General features: G+C 48.0%; 1 long non-coding RNA gene across 1 annotated transcript; it reads right to left on the reverse strand.

Annotated features, from left to right (window-relative positions):
* Positions 1 to 987: 987 nt before the first annotated feature.
* LOC108516068 (uncharacterized) lies at positions 988 to 18,340 on the reverse strand. Its single transcript, XR_001881709.1, has 3 exons — positions 15,189 to 18,340; positions 12,895 to 12,995; positions 988 to 2,441 (listed from the first exon to the last, which is right to left on the reverse strand). It is a non-coding gene; the product is annotated as an uncharacterized LOC108516068 (long non-coding RNA).
* Between the last annotated feature and the right edge of the window lie 1,390 nt (positions 18,341 to 19,730).

Raw genomic sequence — 19,730 nt, forward strand, 5'->3', positions numbered from 1 at the left:
CGGAGTATCAAGACCAGCAAATGCAACATGGTGAAACCCATCTCTACTAAACAAAGATACAAAAATTAGCCAGGTGGGGTGTCCCACCTGCTCAATCCAACTACTTGGAGAGGCTGAGGCACAAGAGTCTCGGTGACCCAGGAGGGTGGAGGTTGCAGTGACCGAGATTGCACACTGCCACTCAAGCCTAGGCGACAGAGTAGACAAAAAAAAAAAAAAAAACGAGGGCGCAGGTGGCTCAAGCCTGTAATCCCGCACTTGGGGGCTGAGGCGGGTGGATCACGAAGTCAGGCGAGATCGAGATCAATCCTGGCTAACATGGTGAACCCGTCTCTACTAAGAATACAAAAAATTACCAGGCGTGGCGGCAGGCGCCTGGTAGTCCCAGCTACTCCAGAGGGCTGAGGTGGGAGAATGGTGTTAACCTGGGAAGCAGAGCCTTGCAGTGGAGATGATCACACCACTGCTCCAGCCTGTTGCAGCAACCATTCTCAAAAAAAAAAAAAAAAAAAAAAGTCAGGCTGGGTGCAACGGCTCACGCCTGTAATCCCAGCACTTTGGGATGCCAAGGCAGGCAGATCACTTGAGGTCAGGAGTTTTGAGACCAGCTTGGCCAACATGGTGAAACCCTGTCTCTACTAAAAATACAAAAATTAGCCAGGCATGGTGGTGTGCATCTGTAATCCCAGCTACTTGGAAGGCTGATGCAGGATAACTGCTTGAAACCAGGAGGTGGAGGTTGCAGTGAGTCAAGATTGTGCCACTTCACTCCAGCCTGGGCGACACAGCAAGAATCCATCTCAGAAAAAAAAAAAAAAAGATCTATCAGACAAAAATTAAGTCCAGGTCCAATGGCTTGTGTCTGTAATCCTAGTGTTATGGGATCGATTTTTCTTACAGAAAATCTCTGTCGTCACAGTGCCTGAGTTCTTGTTCTTGTCCTGCATCCAGGAAGAATGAGGGTCACAGACAAGTGAAGGGTGAAGATGAAGAGTTTTATTTAGTGTTAGAACAGCTCAGAAGAGACCCACAGTGGGTAGCTCCCCTCTGTAGGCAGGTCGCCCCATGGAGTGTTCAGTTCTCAGCAGAGAGGAGGCCCTGGAGAGGGTGACTCCTCTCTGCAGGCATGTCATTCAGACATCTCTGCAGGTCTCTGAAGCTCTATGCAGACAGAATAGCTCCTCTCCGCCAGCAGGTCATCTCTGTAGCTCTCAGCAGAGGGTACTCCTCTCTGCAGCTGGTTGCACCGATGTCTCTCTGCCTTCTTTGTCCTCTGGCCATCCTCTGCCCTGCTCTGGCTGACCCCAGGGCTTTTATGGACCTCTGAGGGGAGAAAGTTTGTGCCAGTTGGCCCATGGGCAGCCATGGGTGGGCCTGGAAGAGACACCACAAGTCCCCACTCTGCTCCGTGGGACTGTCAGTCCAGCCCCCAGCCTTCAGGTCGTCCCTGGCCCAAAGGTGGGGCCTTACTGGGGATCTGCCCCCTTCTGCCTTGGAATCAATCTGCCTCTTGCTGCCACTCATGGTTCCTGGGCTCAGCCCCAAACCCTGCTCCGAGATCAGAGCCGGTGCCTGGACTGGAGGGAGGCCTGGCAGACACCAGACACCCCCATGCCTGCAGGGATCGGGGGTCCTTCCTGGGGCTCCCAGGCATGCAGGCTGTAGAAACACCCAGCTCCTGTACCTGGAAGGGCAGCCACAGTGGCATCCAGGAAGGCAGATCTTACCTGCTCCTGGCTCTCCCTCAAGAGCACAGGGAAGCTCAGAACCACAGCTGCAGTTTGGGTGGCTACAGCTCTGTCCAAGAGGGTGGGGCTCCTGCCTGCTTCCTACAGTGGGAGGCCTGGGTCTGCAGCTGTGGTTTGGGTGGCTGCAGCAGCACCCAGGGAGCTCCTGTCCCACTTCAGAAGGGGTAGGGCTCCCACTGACTTCATGGAGTGTGCAGCCCGAGCTGTGCAGCCAGCATGATGGCACACTGCCATCATTTCTCCCTCTGAAGAAGTACACCTAATTGCTGATAGGATAGGGATGATGACCATTCTTAACTGCTTCGTGCTGACAAGGCGTGCTGTTTTGGGAAAACAACAGTCAGTCAGGTCTCTCTCAGAGGCCTATCTAAGGGTCTCTAGTAAAAGGGAGCCATCATCCAAGGCTCCATTTGCATGGCCATTTGAAGTTTGATGGCCCATCCCTTGGTGGTTCTGAGGTGCAGTCAGAGATCACTGGTTCGCTCAACCTATAATTGTTAAAAGTTACAAACAGCTCAAAAGAAAAACTTCCCTCATTCTGAAAAAACAGAACATAAGGATCAGCAATGTTCCAAGCAAAAAGCAAAAAGTCAAAAAAGATTAGGCTTCCAATAGTTCATTCGGTTCACCCAGTCAACTCCTGTTCACAATCTTCAGTTATCAGAAACCTGCACTTGAGGGTTATAATCCATCCTATGAAGAGGATCAAAACAAGACAACAATTGTCTATGAATGTCCAAATGTCCTAGGGTAGTCACAGTAAAAAATACAATTGATAAAGAAATTTGGTCACCTCTGGGACTTACAATAATCTAACACAATAACCTTAATTATGATTGATAACACAAATTCAGACATCAGAACTCTAGAAATCCCATGCGATTTTGGAATACACATTAACACTGTTCACCAAAATATAACCTGAAGGTCAAACACCACGTTATTTCAACAATCCTATGATGTGACATAATACCTTTGCTCCTAAGTTCAGTGGATAAAGTGAAGAAAGAAAATGATGAACTCAGGGATTCTATCTCCCAGCTTCAGAAGCAGATACTGAGCTCCAAATCTGCTAAGATTGCCCTGAGTCTTATCTCCTCTAGAGGAAGAACTGAAACTGTGGAAAAAGAAACCCAAGATCTTATCATGCAAGTGGCTGACCTGCCACTAAAGGTGCACGCACAGCCTCACCAGGTGTCTATTGTTAAAGTGAGGGCATTGATTGGAAAAGAATGGGACCCTGCAACTTGGGATGGGATTGTGTGGGAGGACCCTGATGAAGCTGGGGATACTGAGTTTGAAACTCTGATTAACCTTTTTTTGCCAGAAGGAACAGCTTCACCATCCCCAGTAGTGGCAACATCCTGTCCCTGACCCATGCTGTCATCAGACTTTCCACCTTTGTCTGAGGATATAAACCCTGCGCTGTCTGAGGCAACAGCGATGGCCTCCCCTGAGGCAATTGCCAGTCAAAAAAATGTTGATTCTCCTCAGGATGCCACTCCAACACCCCTATTTGCTTCTTCTAGACCTATAACTAAAGTTCCAGCAGGCCCCTAGAGGTGAGGTTGAGAGTGTGACCCATAAGGAGGTGCACTACACTCAAAAAGAACTGCTTGAGTTCTTTAATTGGTATAAACAGAGATCCGGAGAACAGGCATGGGAATGGATATTAAGGGTGTAGGATAATGGTGAAAGGAATGTAGAGTTGGATCAGGTTAAATTTATTGATTTGGGCCCACTAAGTAGGGACTTTGCATTTAATGTTGCAAGTCGGGGAGTTAAAAAAGGTCCTAACAGTTTATTTGCTTGGTTAGCTGAAATATGGATTAAAAGATGGCCCACTGTGAGCAAGCTGGAAATGCCTGATCTCCCTTGGTTTAATGCAGAGGAAGGGATCCAAAGGCTTAGGGAGATTGGGATGGTGGAGTGGATTAGTCACTTTAGACCTACTCATCTCAGCTGGGAGGGTCCAGAAGATATACCTCTTACCAATGCCTTGCAAAACAGATTTGTGAGGGCAGCACCTGCATCTTTGAAGAGCCCTGTAATTGCTCTTCTCTGTATGTCAGATCTAATGGTGGGAACCGCAGTCGCTCAACTACAAAATTTAAACACGATGGGAATAATTGGATCATGAGGTAGCAGGGGCCAAGTGGTGGCATTCAACTATCAAAGGCAAGGTGGGCGTAGCTACCATAATGGACAGCAGAGACAACGCAGCAATCAGAATAGTCTGACTCCTGTAGAGCTCTGGCATTGGCTAATTAATCACAGTGTTCCTAGAAAGTGAAATTGATAGGAAGCCTACTGCATTCCTACTTAATTTATATAAGGAGAAAACTTCTAGGTCGAATGGACAAAAGACTAATTTGAATGATAAAAATGGAGAATCATGGCCCCTCAATCAGATTTGAACCAGTTTACAGACCACCCCTTGAATGAAGACCAGGTCCCCTTGAGGAAGGACTGCACTACATTACTGACAATTCATGTGGTAAATATTTCTCCCATCCTTCCCCAAGGAGCTCTCCAGCTGTTTATCAGGGTAACTGTGCACTGGTGAAAGGGAAATGATCAGATACTTTGGGGACTACTGGACGCCAGCTCTGAGCTGACATTGATTCCAGGGGACCCAAAACGTCATTATGGTCCTCCAGTTAAAGTAGAGACTTATGGAGGTCAGGTAATTAATGGAGTTTTAGCTCAGGTCCGATTTCCAGTGGGTCCAGTGAGACCCCGGACTCATCCTGTGGTCATTTCACCAGTGCCAGAATCCATAATTGGCACAGACATACTTAGCAGCTGGCAGAACCCCCACATTGGCTCCCTGACTGGTAGGATGAGGGCTATTAAGGTGGGAAAGGCCAAATGGAAGCCATTAGAGCTGCCTCTACCTAGAAAAATAGTAAATAAAAAACAATATTGCATCCCTGGAGGAACAGCAGAGATTAGTGCCACCATCAAGGACCCGAAAGACACAGGGGTGATGATTCCCACCACATCCCTGTCCAACTCTCCCATTTGGCCTGTGCAGAAGACGGATGGATCTTGGAGAATGACAGTGGAGTATTGTAAGCTTAACCAAGTGGTGACTCCAATTGCAGCTGCTGTACCAGATGTGGTTTCATTGCTTGAGCAAATTAATACATCTCCTGGTGCCTGGTGTGCAGCCATTGACTTGGCAAATGTCTTTTTCTCCATTCCTGTCCATAAGGCCTACCAGAAGCAATTTGCCTTCAGCTGGCAAGGCCAGCAATATACTTTTACCGTCCTACCTTAGGGGTATATCAACTCTCCAGCTTTGTGTCGTAATCTTCTTGAGAGACCTTGATCACTTTTCACTTCTGCAAGATACCACACTGGTCCATTACATTGATGACATTAAGCTGATTGGATCCAGAGAGCAAGAAGTAGCAAATACACTGGACTTATTGGTGAGACATTTGTATGCTATACATATATCTATATATTTATTTCCCATCCCATATGTATGGGAAATAAATCTAAAATTCAAGGGTTATTCCCTCTAAGGTGAAGGATAAGTTGCTGCATTTGGCCCCTCCTACAACCAAGAAAGAGGCACAACACCAAGTGGGCTTATTTGGATTTTGGAGGCAACATATTCCTCATTTGGGTGTGTTACTCAGGCCCATTTATCAAGTGGCCCAAAAGACTGCCAGTTTTGAGTGGGGTCCAGAACAGGAGAAGGCTCTGCAACAGTTCCAGGCTGCTGTGCAAGCTGCTCTGCCACTTGGGTCATATGACCCGGCAGATCCAATGGTGCTTGAGCTGTCAGTCACAGATAGGGATGCTGTTTGGAGCCCTTGGTAGGCCCCCACAGGTGAATCACAATGGAGGCCTCTAGGCTTTTGGAGCAAGGTCTTGCCATCTTCTGGCGATAACTACTCTCCTTTTGAGAGACAGCTCTTGGCCTGTTACTGGGCTTTGATGGAAACTGAACGTCTGACTATAGGTCATCAAGTCACCATGCAACCTGAACTGCCTATCATGAACTGGGTGCTTTCTGATCCATCTAGCCATAAAGTGGGTCTTGCACGGAAGCATTCTGTCATCAAATGAAGTTGCATATATGTGATCAGGCTAGAGCAGGTCCTGAAGGCACAAGTAAGTTACATGATAAAGTGGCTCAAATGCCCATGGTCTCCACTCCTGCCACACTGCCTTTTCTTTCCTAGCCTGCACCGATGGCCTCACAGGGAGTGGCCTTTGATCAGCTGACACAGAGACAGAAGACTAAGGCCTGGTTCACAGATTGTTCTGCATGGTATGCAGGTGCTGTCTGAAAGTGGACAGCTGCAGTACTACAGCCCCTTTCTAGGACATCCCTGAAGGACAGTGGTGAAGGGGATTCTTCCCAGTGGGCAAACCTCTGAGCAGTGCATCTGGTTGTGCACTTTGCACGGAAGGAGAAATGGCCGGATGTGTGATTATATACTGATTCATCAGCTGTAGCCAATGGTTTGGCTGGATGGTCAGGGACTTGGAAGAGGCATGATTGGAAAATTGGTGACAAAGAAATTTGGGGAAGAGGTATGTGGATGGACCTCCCTGAGTGGTCAAAACTGAAGATATTTGTATTCCATGTGAGTGTTCACCAAAGGGTGACCTCAGTAGAGGGGGATTTCAATAACAAAGTGGATAGGATGACCTGTTCTGTGGACACCACTCAGCCTCTTTCCCCAGCCACCCCTGTCATCGCCCAGTGGGCCTATGAACAAACTGGCCATGGTTGCAGGGATGGAGGTTACACGTGGGTTCAGCAACATGGACATCCACTCATTAAGGCTGACCTGGCTTTGATCACTGCTGAGTGCCCAATTTGCTAGCAGCAGAGACCAACACTAAGCCCTCGATGTGACACCATTCTTCGGGGTGATCAGCCAGCTACCTGGTGGCAGGTTGATTATATTGGACCTCTTCTATCATGGAAAGGGCACAGGTTTGTCGTCACTGGAATAGATACTTACTCCACATATGGGTTTGCTCATCCTCCACGCAATGCTTCTGCCAACACTACCACCTGTGGACTCATAGAAGGCCTTATCCATCATCATGGTATTCCACACAGCATTGCCTGTTACCAAGGTGCTCACCTTACAGCTAAAGAAGTGCAGCAGTGGGCTCATGCTCATGGAATTCATGGGTCTTACTATGTTCCCAGTTATCCTGAAGCAGCTGGATTGATAGAATGAAGGAATGGCCTTTTGAAGTCATAATTACAACACCATCTAGGTGATGATACTTTGCAGGGCTGGGGCAAAGCTCTCCAGAAGGCTATGTACACTCTGAATCAGCATCAAATATATGGCACTGTTTCTCGCATAGCCANGTCTTGGCCTCCCAAAGTGCTGGGATTACAGGCTTGAGCCACCGCGCCCGGCAGGCTCCTCCTACCTTTAAGTCAACAGGCTAAGAAGGGAATTACAGTGTTGGCTGGGGTAATTGACCTGGACTATCAAGATAAAATCAGTCTACTACTCCACAACAGAGGTAAGAAAGAGTATGCATGGAATATAGGATATCCATTAGGACATCTCTTAGTATTACCATGCCTTGTGATTAAAGTCAATGGGAAATTACAACACCCCAATCCAGGCAGAGGACAAATGGTCCAGACCTCTCAGGAATGAAGGTTTGGGTCATTCCACCAGGGGAAAAACCATGACCTGCTGAGGTGCTTGCTGAAGGCAAAGGGAATACAGAATGGGTACTAGAAGACAGTCATCAATACCAGCTATGACCACGTGACCAGCTGCAGAAACAAGGACTGTAATTGTCATGAGCATTTCCTCCTTCTTTTGTTAAAAACATGCTTATGCATGTAAACACTTGTACTAAGAAAATATCTTCATTTTATTTCCTTTTCCTTTATCATGTGACATAAAATTTATTGATGCCATATCAGCATTTAGGTATTGTTAACTTTATGTAATAATATTTGGGCCGGGCGCGGTGGCTCAAGCCTGTAATCCCAGCACTTTGGGAGGCCGAGGCGGGTGGATCACGAGGTCAGGAGATCAAGACCCTCCTGGCTAACACGGTGAAACCCCGTCTCTACTAAAATATAAAAAACTAGCCGGGCGCGGTGGCGGGGCCTGTAGTCCCAGCTACTCGGAGGCTGAGGCGGGAGAATGGCGGGAACCCGGGAGGCGGAGCTTGCAGTGAGCGGAGATCTCGCCACTGCACTCCAGCCTGGGCGACACAGCGAGACTCCGTCTCACACACAAAAAAAATAATAATAATATTTGGGTTGGGGTTTGGTACATTTCTGGTTGTGCAAAGGATAGTTGTATTATGTTAGGCACAATTATGACCTTATTATTGTCTTTATTTGAAGATTATGTATGATCTCAGGAGATGTGTATGGGTTCAAGTTGACAAGGGGTAGACTTGTGATGGTTAATACTGAATGCCAACTTGATTGAAGGATGCAAAGCATTGATCCTGGGTGTGTCTGCAAGGATGTTGCCAAAGAAGATTAACATTTGAGTCAGCGGGCTGGGAAGGCAGACCCACCTTTAATTTGGTGGGCACAACCTAATCAGCTGTCAGCGAATATAAAGCAGGCAGAAAAACGCGAAAACGTGAGCTGGACCTAGCCTCCCAGCCTACATCTTTCTCCTGTGCTGGATGCTTCCTGCCCTCAAACATCGGACTCCAAGTTCTTCAGTTTTGAGACTCAGACTGGCTCTCCTTGCTCCTTAAGCTTGCAGACAGCCTATCACGGGACCTTGTGATTGTGTAAGTTAATACTTAATAAATGCATATATATATACACACACACATATATACACATATATATATACATACCTCCTGAGATCATAATCCTCAAATAAAGACAATAAGGTCATAATTGTGCCTAAAATAATACAACTATCCTTCCCATAACCAGAAATGTACCAATCCCCAACCCAAATATTATTACATAAAGTTAACAATACCTAAATGCTGTATATATATATACACACATATGTGTGTGTATATATCTATATCTATATCTATCCCTAATACAACTGTGAAACAAAATTTCAAGTAAAGCAGTTTCCATGGCAGTTTGATTTAAAGGTCAAACTTTCCCAGACTCCAAAGAACACTGGGGTCAAACAGCACCAAAGGAGAGCATCACATGCTAACTAGGCCCCCTGCTTAGAACAACAGCATAAAAGCCTGGATACATGCAATGGCATCCCACTTTCCTGTTCAGCAGTAACTCCAGATTCCATGCAATACTGGGGCCAAATAGTATTGCAACTGTGAGAGAAAGTTCTAAGGAGGGCTTAGCAGTAGACCTCAGAACCTCTGCCAAAAGCATCCTCTTTGGAGAGGTGGAAGTCCAGAGGATCCCCTGGAGCATCCCCCTTTGGGATCCAGTCTTAGGTGGGCACCAGTACCACTTTGTTTTCCCTCCAGAGGCAATGGCCTACTATGAGCTGTGCAAGGCCATACTTTCCCATGCTTCCTGTTCCACTAGAGTGATAGCCATGAACTAAGGCATTGCAGCTTTATTTTTCTTTGGAAATTCTTGATCTAAACACTTAGTTTCCTTTAAGCCAATCAGCTAGAGCTCTTTTATATAAACATGACACACCTGACACATATATATCCACACAGAAACGGAGATCCAGTAGTTGTAAGATTTTTCATGTTCCAATCTCCTAATTGCATTGCTGGCCCTGGGGTGAAGCCCTTTAAGAACCAGGGCCAGGAAAGCATGTAGTTTCTATGGCCTAATAAGTAGGCATAACTGAAGACAAAAGCATTTTGAGAGGGATCCATCTGCCCCTAATTCCTGGGGCTCCATGAGGAAAACAGAAGTCTTTCTCAAAATGGGTCAGTGGCACCTCTTTCATTTTCCCAAGGAGTCCCAGGCCATCAGAGGATATCTTGGGGCCCCTCATGTGTGCATCAAGAGTGGCAAGACAAGAATGGAGAAAGATAATTCAGTAGACTGAGAAGAAAAAAACCCTTCACTGGAAAAACAATGAGAAATGACATAAAGGCCTTTTAAGTATACCTAAAGCTTGGATATTTATGAACATCTACTTTTAGTTAAGCTAACTTTTAACCATAGCGTTCGTTTTTAAGAAGTCCTTTTAAATCTTTTTGTTTTTTCTTTTTTAAGGCAGAGTCTCACTCTGTCGCCCAGACTGGGGTGCAGTGGTGCAATCTACGCTCACTGCAACCTCTGCCTCCCATGTTCAAGTGTTTCTCACGCCTCAGCCTCCCAAGTAGCTGGGACTACAGGTGCATGCCACCACACGCAGCTAGTTTTTGTATATTTAGTAGAGACGGGGTTTCACCATGTTGGCCAGCCTGGTCTTGAACTCCTGACCTCAAGTGATCCACCCACCTTGGCCTCCCAAAGTGCTGGGATTACAGGCATGAGCCACTGTACCCGGCCCCTTTTAAATCTCTTATTACCCAAACTTAGCCATGCCAAAAAGGCCAATTAAGCCATGGAGTAGAGAATACAGTGATTTATATCATTCCTGCAACCAGTTTGCACAGAGAGAGAGAAGCCAGAAGTCCCACAACTTTTACCCTTTTACTGGCATGTCAGCCTTCTGGGTTCCCTTCCCCCAAGCCATGGAGCCCTAATGGCCCTGGAGTCCTGTGAAAGGGAAAAAGCTTTTTTCTTTCTTCAGAGTCTGAAGGTCAAAGGAGTCTAGTGATGTAGGATGCACTCCATCCATGAAGTGGGGGGGCCTAATCAGCAGGAATTAGTCATGCTCACCTTTGCTGTGCCCTGACTCCTGCTGCCATCTGCCTCAGGTCTAGTGTTCCATTCCAGGGATTCAAACCAAAGCTTGGGACAAAAAGATGCCTCAGGAGAGTGTATGAACCCTTTAAATTAGTCCCAGATGGCCCTCTCCAAATTGCAGCTAGCAACTGGCAGGGGCCACTCCTCTGTTGCCTCCCTATCACAAGCAGGTGAAGCTGTGGGGGAAGGTCCTCCTCAAATAAGGGAGAGAAAGGGAGTCTTGGGAATAGGGGACCTGGCCCAAGGTGACAACTAAGAGGTTGGGCTTTTCCTGAGATGTCCCTCACAGTCATGCTAAGAGGGGAGTGCCTAGCTTGGAGAGAACTGAAAGTCCCACTTGAGTCCAGGAGAACTGAAAGTCCTGCTTGAGTCCAGGAGGAAGTCAATCCTCCTTCCCTTGATCCCCAGAATCACCCAGGGCTCCTGGATGGCAATGGTGGTCTGAATTGCCAAAGCCAGGGAAAGGAACCCTGGGACCCATCAGTCCTGCTGCACCATTTGGGAGACCAGCCCTGTATCTGGTGACTGGTGTCTTGGGAACAGTCCTCCCTACAGTGCTCCGTATTTACAGCAGCCAACAGGTGCAACTTGGGAGCTCTGCGGTTTTGAGTCTTCAAGGTGGCTATTAGAGCCCCTGCCTTTTTCTTGTGTTTCCTTCTCTTGCGTCTCCTGATCCCTATAGTAAAAGACCAAGGTAGCCACTTTCAGGAGGTCCTCTAAAATACTACCTGGTCCTATGGACTGTTTCTGCAGCTTCCTCTTGATATCAGCGGCTGCCTGAGTAATAAACTCATTCCCTATGACCAGGTGTCACTCTATTGAATCAGAAGATAGAGGGGTGTGTTTTACGAAGACCCCTCTTAGCCTTTGCAGGAAGTCAGTGGGACTCCCATCCAATCCCTGATGTACCATGGACAGCACAGTGCAATTGAGGCTCAGTTCCAGTCCCTCACAAGCCCTCCAGTATGCACACCTGAAAGAATTTCTTCTTCCATTGTCCCATTACTGGGGTCCCATTTAGGGTCCTCAAATGGCACTGCTATTCTTCCAACTGGATAAGCTCTTCCCGTTCCCTGGCCCCATACAAGATGTAAAGCTCATCCCCAAAATTCTCTGCCAGTTGCTGAGAGTGGCCTCCTTTTCAGCAGTGGTCATCGTTTGATTCAAAAGTAACATGGCCATCCTTCCAGGAGAGCTCAAATACTTGGGTTAAGTTCTGGAAATCCTTTTTATATTTTTCAGGGCCATCTGAAAACCTGCCAAGATCCCCCTTAATTTGCCTTAAGTCCTGAAGAGAAAAGGAGACCTGGACCTTAATGGGGCCATATTCACCAGGCATCTGTTGTAGGGGCAGGAGTGAGACTGGGAACAGCTAAAATGATTTCTAGGATGAGCAAACTTGGAAAAGAACCTGGATAGGGAGGAGCAGAAGGAGTTGATTCCCCTGCTGGAGGTACCTCTGGGATTTGCTTCCCCAGTTCCCTGGGATTGCCCCTTGCAGCCTCTCCTGAGATGGCCACCAGGAGGGCTGAATCAATCCTACAATGTTGGCAAAGGTCTGGGTCACCCTGCAAGGCAAAGAAGGCCTGTACATAAAGGACCTTGGACCATTTGCCTTTGTGTTTACAGTAAAGCTTTTTTCCTGAGGCAATGCTTCTTTTCTGTGCCTCAAGGTGCTTGGCTCTAAGTTGGCAATCAAGTAAATTACAAGAACATTTTCACCACAAATTTACATACAGGTATGAAGGCACACTTTGCTTTGTGGTACCCTTAACCTTCTATTTTATACTTGATGACTAAGCCAAATGCTCATTCTACCCAGTAATCTCTGTGGTTTGTAACAACATCCTTAACATTTAAGGATGTTGCTGCCCTATTACAAGCAGGTGAAGCTGTGGAGGGAGGTGTTACAATTTAACATTGTATATAAAAGATAGGAACCATGACAGCCTTGAAAGAAAGCAAGAAATAGATAAACAACAATAAAAAAGACTGGAGGTCCTAGTGCCCACACCCCAATGGGCAGCTGGGGACTACAGTTAGTCCAAGGGCTTTTGGATAACACCAAGGTGTGGCCTCGGCCAGATACCCTCAGTTACCCTAGGACCTCCTTCCAGTCCCATGTGACAGACAGACCTCAGTGAGGGGAAACTGGGTTGGAACAAAGCCAATATTCCCAATACCCGAGGGTGATGGGGGGTTGAAAATGTCCTCCCCAGCAAGCCTGTCCTCCATGTCTTAAGTCTGGCAGCTGTGCTAGTTACTTTTAACTGGCTGACAGAGGCCTGGTATTTTTTCTTCATTTTGACTAGTGTGGAGTTTAAAAACGCCGAAAAAATGGACAGAATTTCTTTTACTTACCCTTCTGCAGATCCCGGACAAGCCCCCAAAATATCATGGGATCTCTGGGGTGTCAATTTTCTGGCTAAAACGTCTGTGGCCATGGTGCCTGAGTTCTTGTCCTGAATCCAGGAAGAATGAGGGACACAGACAAATGAAGGGTAAAGAAGATGAAGAGTTTTACTTAGTGTTAGAACAGCACAGAGGAGGCCAGGTGCAGTGGCTCATGCCTGTAACCCCAGCACTTTGTGAGGCCGAGGCAGGTGGATCACTTGAGGTCAGGCATTCAATCCAGCCTGGCCAACATGGTAAAACCCCGACTCTACTAATAATACAAAAATTAGCTGGGAGTGGTGGCATACACCTGTAATCCCAGCTACTAGGGTGGCTGAGGCACGAGAATTGCTTGAACCCAGGAGGCAGAGCTGAGATCACACTATTGCACTGCAGCCTGGGTGACACAGTGAGACAGTCTCAAAAAAAAAAAAAAAAAAAAACCCAGAACAGTCAGAGGATACCCACAGTGGGTAGCTCCTCTCTGTAGGTAGGTCGTCCCATGGAGTATTCAGCTCTCAGCAGAGACGAGGCCCTGAAGAGGGTGGCCCATGGTATCTCTGCCCTCTATCCCCTGGCCATCCTCTGCCCTGCTCTGGCTGAACCCACGGACCTCAGAGGGGAGAAAGTATGTGCCAGTTGGCCCATGGGCAGCCATGGGCAGGCCTGGAAGAGGTACCACAAGTCCTCACTCTAGTCCATGGGACTGGCAGCCCAGCTCCCAGCCTTCAGGTCTTCCCTGGCCCAAAGGTGGGGCCTTACTGCGGACCCACCCCCTTCTGCCCAGGAATCAATCTCTCTCCTGCTACCATTCATGACCCCCAGGGTTGGCCCCAACCCCTGTTCCAAGATTGGAGCAGCCGCCAGTAGTGGAGAGAAGGCAGGCAGACACCCCCCAGCCTGCAGGGATGAGGGAGGGTCCTTCCTGGGTCCCCTGAGGGTACAAACTGAAGAAAAACCTGGCTCCTGCACCTGGGAGGGTAGCTGCAGCAGCACCTGGGAAGGTAGATCCTGCTTGCTCCTGGCTCTCCCCCAAGAGCACAGAGAGGCTCAGATCTATAGTTGTGGTTTGGGTGGCTGTCCTGCCCAGGAGGGTGGGGGTCCTGCCTGCTTCATAGAGCAGGAGGCCTAGATCTGCGGCTGCACTTTAGGCAGCTGAAGCAGCACTTTAGGCAGCTGCAGCAGCACCCCAGGAGCTCCCATCCCAAATCAGAAGGGGCAGGCTAACCCCAGCTGCACAGTTGGCATGATGGCAGCAGCCTCTGCCACCACCAGCACTTTGGGAGGCTGAGGCAGGAAGATCATTTGAGCCCAGGAGTAAAAGACTAGCCTGAGCAAGATGGTGCGATCCCATCTCTACAAACATAAAAAAAAAAAAATTAAAAATTAAAAATTAGCCAGGCATAGGTACCTGTAGTTGTAGCTGCTTGGGAGGCTGAGATGGGAGGATAGCTTGAGCCCAGGAGTTTGAGGCTGCAGTGAGCTATGATTACACCACTGCACTGCAGCCTAGGTGACAAAGAGAAACCCAGTCTCTTTTTACAAATAATAATAACAGAACTAAAAGAAAAAAATAGATAAATCCAGTATTATAGTTGGTGATTTTCTCTTCTTTCAACAACTGATAAGACTTATTACGTACAAAGTCAGCAAGAATATAGAAGAACTTAACAATATCATCAACCAATCTAACTGACATTTATAGAATACTCCAACAGCAGAATGCACATTCTCAAGTACCTATAGAACACTCAACACATTTAAAATCATTGGCGTTTTTTTTTTTTTTTTTTTTTTTTTTTTTTTTTTGTTAAGAGACAGGGTGTTGCTCTAGTGTTCAGGCTGGAGTGCAGTGACACAATCATAGCTCACTGTAACCTCAAACTCCTGGGCTCAAGAGATCCTCCTGCCTCAGCCCACATGTCTGGCTGATGTTTGAAATTCTTTGTAGAGACAAGATCCTATTATGTTGCCCAGGCTGGTCTCAAACTCCTGGGGTAAAGTGATACTCCCACCTCAGCCCCCCAAAGTACTGGCGCTGCTGGCATGAGCCACCACATCTGGCCAGCATGTTTTTTAATCATTGTATTTTTCATCATTGTGTATCCTATGTCTATCAGGTGATGTTTATTTTGGATTTTGAACACCACATACAGCTTGCCAAAAAATTAGAATTCATCCCTTCTATTCCTATCCAATTTTCCTATAGCACAAAACTCCCAGCCCCAGGCTCTAAGCTATAGCTCTTCAGAAAGACTCACCTCTAGCAGCGAGAACTACCTCTGACCCATTGGCCTTGTCTGACCAGTTCTATCTGAGCAGCATAGTACAAAGCTGTGCCCGTTTATAGTAGTGTCATGGGATTCTTGGGATGTCGCTTTTCCAGCTGGAAACCTCTGTGGCCAGTAGTGCCTTTACCCAAGTGTTGCTTGGGCTCGCTGTGCTTGTTCCACCCATTTGGCCTGGCAGGCTGCGCTCTGCTTGCGCTACCGGCCTGGATCCCTGCCATGCCTGTTTTCCCATGCCATCCCTGTTTTCCATGCCTGCCATGGGTGAACCAGGTGTGCAGCAGCAAAGGGTGTGTGAGCACAGGGTCTGGCCACACTGTGCATAGCCAGGCATGCCGGGTGCAGCAGGCAGGCAGCTCCAGGTACCGGCTCCATGCGAGATTGTGGCTGGACCAGGCATACTGCAAGGAGCTTCCACTGCAGGCACCAGGGAATGCAGTGGCACCTGGGAGCGTGGAGACACCAGGAACTGCAGAGTCCTAAAGAGGATGTCATAGCCCTGGTTCTAGGAGCCCCTGGGTCTGGGCTCCTCAAAGGGCCACAGCTCTTCTCTTCTTCTAGTCGCCCACAAAGTGGCAAGCAGTGGAGTGGCAGGGGCGGCGGGGGGTGGCAGTCATGTTTCAGCCCTGTTTGTGTTACAGTTCTTTCAGTTCCACCATTCTGTGGGTCCTGAGTTCTTGTCCACATCCAGGAACAATGAGGTACACAGACAACTGGATGGTAGGGCAGAGAGAAGCTTCACTGAGCAACACAACTGCTCTCAGGAGACCAGCAGAGAGTAGCTCCTTTCCACAGGCAGGTCGATTTGATGTCTCTGTGAGTCTGGCTGAGTCCGAGGTTTTTATGGGCTTCAGAAGGGAGGAAGTGCATGCTGATTGGGCCATGGATGGCCCAGAATAAGCATCGTGAGTTCTCATTCTGGGCAATGGACTCCACCCAGAAGTGACAGTCTGGCCCCCAGCCTTCAGGCTGTCCCTGGTTTGAAGGTGGGACTTCACTGGACCTGCACCTTTCTGCCCAGGAGCCTGCCTCCTGCCACCATCAATAATGTCATCCATGAGACCCAAGCTGTTTCTGCTGAGGGGCACTTGCAGGCCCCTGCCAAGCCACCCTTGGCTCCCCCTCAGCCTCTCTCTCATGTTTGTCAGTGTCCAAAGTTTGTAGGGGGCCAAGATGGCAGGGAGCTGGTGTGTCAGCACCACCAGGAGGGTGCGCACACATGGCCAGGTCACAACAGTGATGGGCTTGGCCTCAACTCTGCTTCAAAAACAGAGTGGGAAGAGGTTATGCAATGGGAGCAGGCACTTCTGAGCCTGTGGGGGCAGTGAGGCTTTGCTGGCCCCTAAGAGCATAGGGATGCCTGGATCCACAGCTGTAGCTGTGCTGCTGTAGCTGTACCCAGGAGGGTGGGGACCTGCCAACTTGGAAGCGGGCAGAGCTCCTGCCTGCTCCTGGCTCTCCCTGGTTCCATGGAGCATGCAGCCCCCACCACACCTCCCCGGCTGCAGCTGGTATCTTCGCAGTGACCACTCCAGATGGGCCACCACTGCCATCGGTAGGTTCCCACTCCTGGCAAAAACTGGAACACATTGTGCTCAGGATATTCCTGCCCCTGCTCACAGTACTCAGTGGGAAAGACACGTCTGGTTTTTCCTGGGTCTGCTGTCTTAACATCTGCAGAACAGAGGCCATGGTATCACCTGGCATGCTCCTCCTTATGCCACTGAAATTCCAGAATCCTTGGAGCTGGTGTGTATGGGACTGTGTGGCTTTCACATATCCCACCCTGTATAGCCAAATCTGCAGGGCCTAGCATCAAATTTAGTAGCCTGCTCCAGGGCTTTCCTTAGTGCCGGGCCCATTAGATTCTGGGTAGAGAGGACATATGGAAGAAACCAGGCAGGAACTTTGGAAGCCAGGTCTGGTAGAACCAGGGGTCTGCAAATACGAAGCAAGGGACATCAGGGCCTTAGTTTGGGTTCCATATGAAATGGCGGCCAGAGTGTGTGCAACACATAGCAGTAAATGATCAGCTGAAGTGGGAGCTAGAAAACAGAGACCGTTTCACTCGCCCATTACCTCCAGGCTTGGGTTCATTTTAGGTTAGAGCCCAATTACATGGGAAATGGTACCCTACTGATCTTATTTGACTTCTCCTATTCCCAGGTCACCAGGGCCTTCCTCTGCTTCACTTTCTACTTAAATATTTGAGAGCCCCAAACTACCAGAGGCCAGTCAGTGAGAGGTAGGCTTTCCTGGGTAGGTTGTTCCAGTCCCAGTTCTCTGTCTCATGAGAGGGGACAGTTGCTTGTCTCTAAGGTCAATAAGGGGCACAATTTTGGCAAACATTTGCCTATTTGTCCTGTGGTGTTCTGCTCAGATCTCCCTTCAGGAGAACACAGAGTGAATATTCTACTTGGCCGACAGACTTAGGTTTCCACTCCTTAGGATGTTCTGCAGTGATCGCAGCAGCATCCCTCTCTACAGGTTGCTCTGAGACAATGACTGGCGGACAGTGCTAGAGCCCGGCCAAGTCTGCCAGACATGGGACTCCTCAGTCATGTAATCTTCACTCTGGGGCTCTGTATCAACTTGGCCAAGATTTTCTGAGTAGCACTGTAATTTTTCTTTCTCCCTTTCATACATGTATGACCGTCATCATGATCCATAGGTTCTCCCAATCTATACCTGAACTGATACGTACTTACTAATCAGAGCTCGTTCAGGAGTCAGAAATGCCGCAAAAGCAGCATCTACCTCTTGCTCCCACATTCCCAGTCTAATCTAAGACAGAGATCCAGAATAAGGAGAAATCAGATGGCTGTGACTCAAATATGTAAGAAATAGCTTTTTACTCCTCTTCTCATTTAAAATTTAAAATTTCCAAAGGGTAAATAAATGGAAAAGGATAAAAATACCTCTTGAGCCTAACATGTAGTAAATTTTCTATCTGATAAATACTGGTAGAAGAAACTGGGGCTGGAAATTTCAAAGAGTGATGGAAGGTCAGGGTCCAGTTCTGGGCATTTCTTAAAAAGGCAGCCACGGCCAGATGCGGTGGTTCATGCCTGTAATCTCATCACTTTGGGAGGCCGAGGTGGGAGGATCACTTGAGGTCAGGAGTTCCAGACCAGCCTGGCCAACATGATGAACCCCCATCTTTACTAAAATACAAAATTAGCCAGGTGTGATGGTGCATGCTTGTAATCCCAGCTACTCAGGAGGCTGAGGCAGAAGAATTGCTTGAACCCAGGGGCCAGAGGTTGCAGTGAACTGATATTGCGTCACTGCACTCCAGCCTGAGCGACAGGGCGAGATTCCATCACAGGAGAAAAAAAAAAAAAAAAAAAAAAAGGCAGCCACTAGGCCGAGCATGGTGGCTCACGCTTATAATCCCAGCACTTTCGGAGGCCAAGGCAGGCAGATCACCTGCGGTCAAGAGTTTAAGACCAGCCTGGCCAACATGGTGAAATCCTGTCTCTACTAAAAACACAAAAAATTTGCTGGGTGTGGTGGCTCGTACCTGTAATTCAAGCTACTTGGGAGGCTAAGGCAAGAGAATCACTTGAACCCGGGAGGCAGAGGCTGCAGTGAGCTAAGATCACACTGCCGCACTCCAGCCTGGGCGACAGAGTGAGACTTCATCTCAAAAAAAAAAAAAAAAAAAAAGGGCAGACACTGGGGACAGCAGGACACAGCAAAGGAGCAGCACAGCCCGGATCATGGGGGGGACAACAGAGCAGCCCTGCTGGAAGGAAGCAGTGCTCAGGCTGGGAGGTGGAGAAAGGCTCAGGCTGAAGAAGCACCAAGACTGGCCAGAGCTAGAAAGCGTCTAGCCCTCGGAAACTTCAATTGCCATGGAAATAGCTTCACTCCTACTTTTAGAGGCTATGAGAGATCCTCATCTGTTCAGGAAAAAATAAAAATAAAAAGTCAAAGCAACAGGACAATCCAAATCCATCCTTTACTTAGGAGCCTTCCTGAGCTGAATGGCTATTTTCTGAATCTCACCTTCGCCCTACCTCAGCTGGAAGCACAGGGAGCAAGAAAGCTGACATTTCCAAGAATGGGTAAGAACATAATATTTGCAGTATGTATCCATCCTTTTCCTGCCTAGATTTTGTCCTTTTCTATGTCCCATGCCAACACGTTGGCTTCTTTTCCTTTGTGGCTCCTGCTTCTTCCTGCTGCATACTCTTGTCACCCTAAGAATTTACCCTAAAGGATCTAGAGGTAAAAATGCTTTTCTATGTCTTCTGCAGGGAAAGCAGAAGAAAAGGGAAGGTTGTTGGTTTTTTTTTTTTTTTTTTTTTTTTTTTTTTTTTTGAAACAGAGTCTCGCTTGCTCTGTCGCCCAGACATATGCACTGGCGTGACCTCGGCTCACTGCAACCTCTGCCTCCTGGGTTCAGACGATTCTCCTGCCTCAGCCACCTGAGTAGCTGGGATTACAGGCGCGTGCCACCATGGCTGGCTAATTTTTGTATTTTTAGTGGAGACGGGGTTTCGCCATGTT

The sequence above is a fragment of the Rhinopithecus bieti genome, unplaced genomic scaffold (genome assembly GCF_001698545.2).
Source record: "Rhinopithecus bieti isolate Rb0 unplaced genomic scaffold, ASM169854v2 scaffold_35950, whole genome shotgun sequence".
In the NCBI taxonomy this organism is placed as follows: Eukaryota; Metazoa; Chordata; class Mammalia; order Primates; family Cercopithecidae; genus Rhinopithecus; species Rhinopithecus bieti.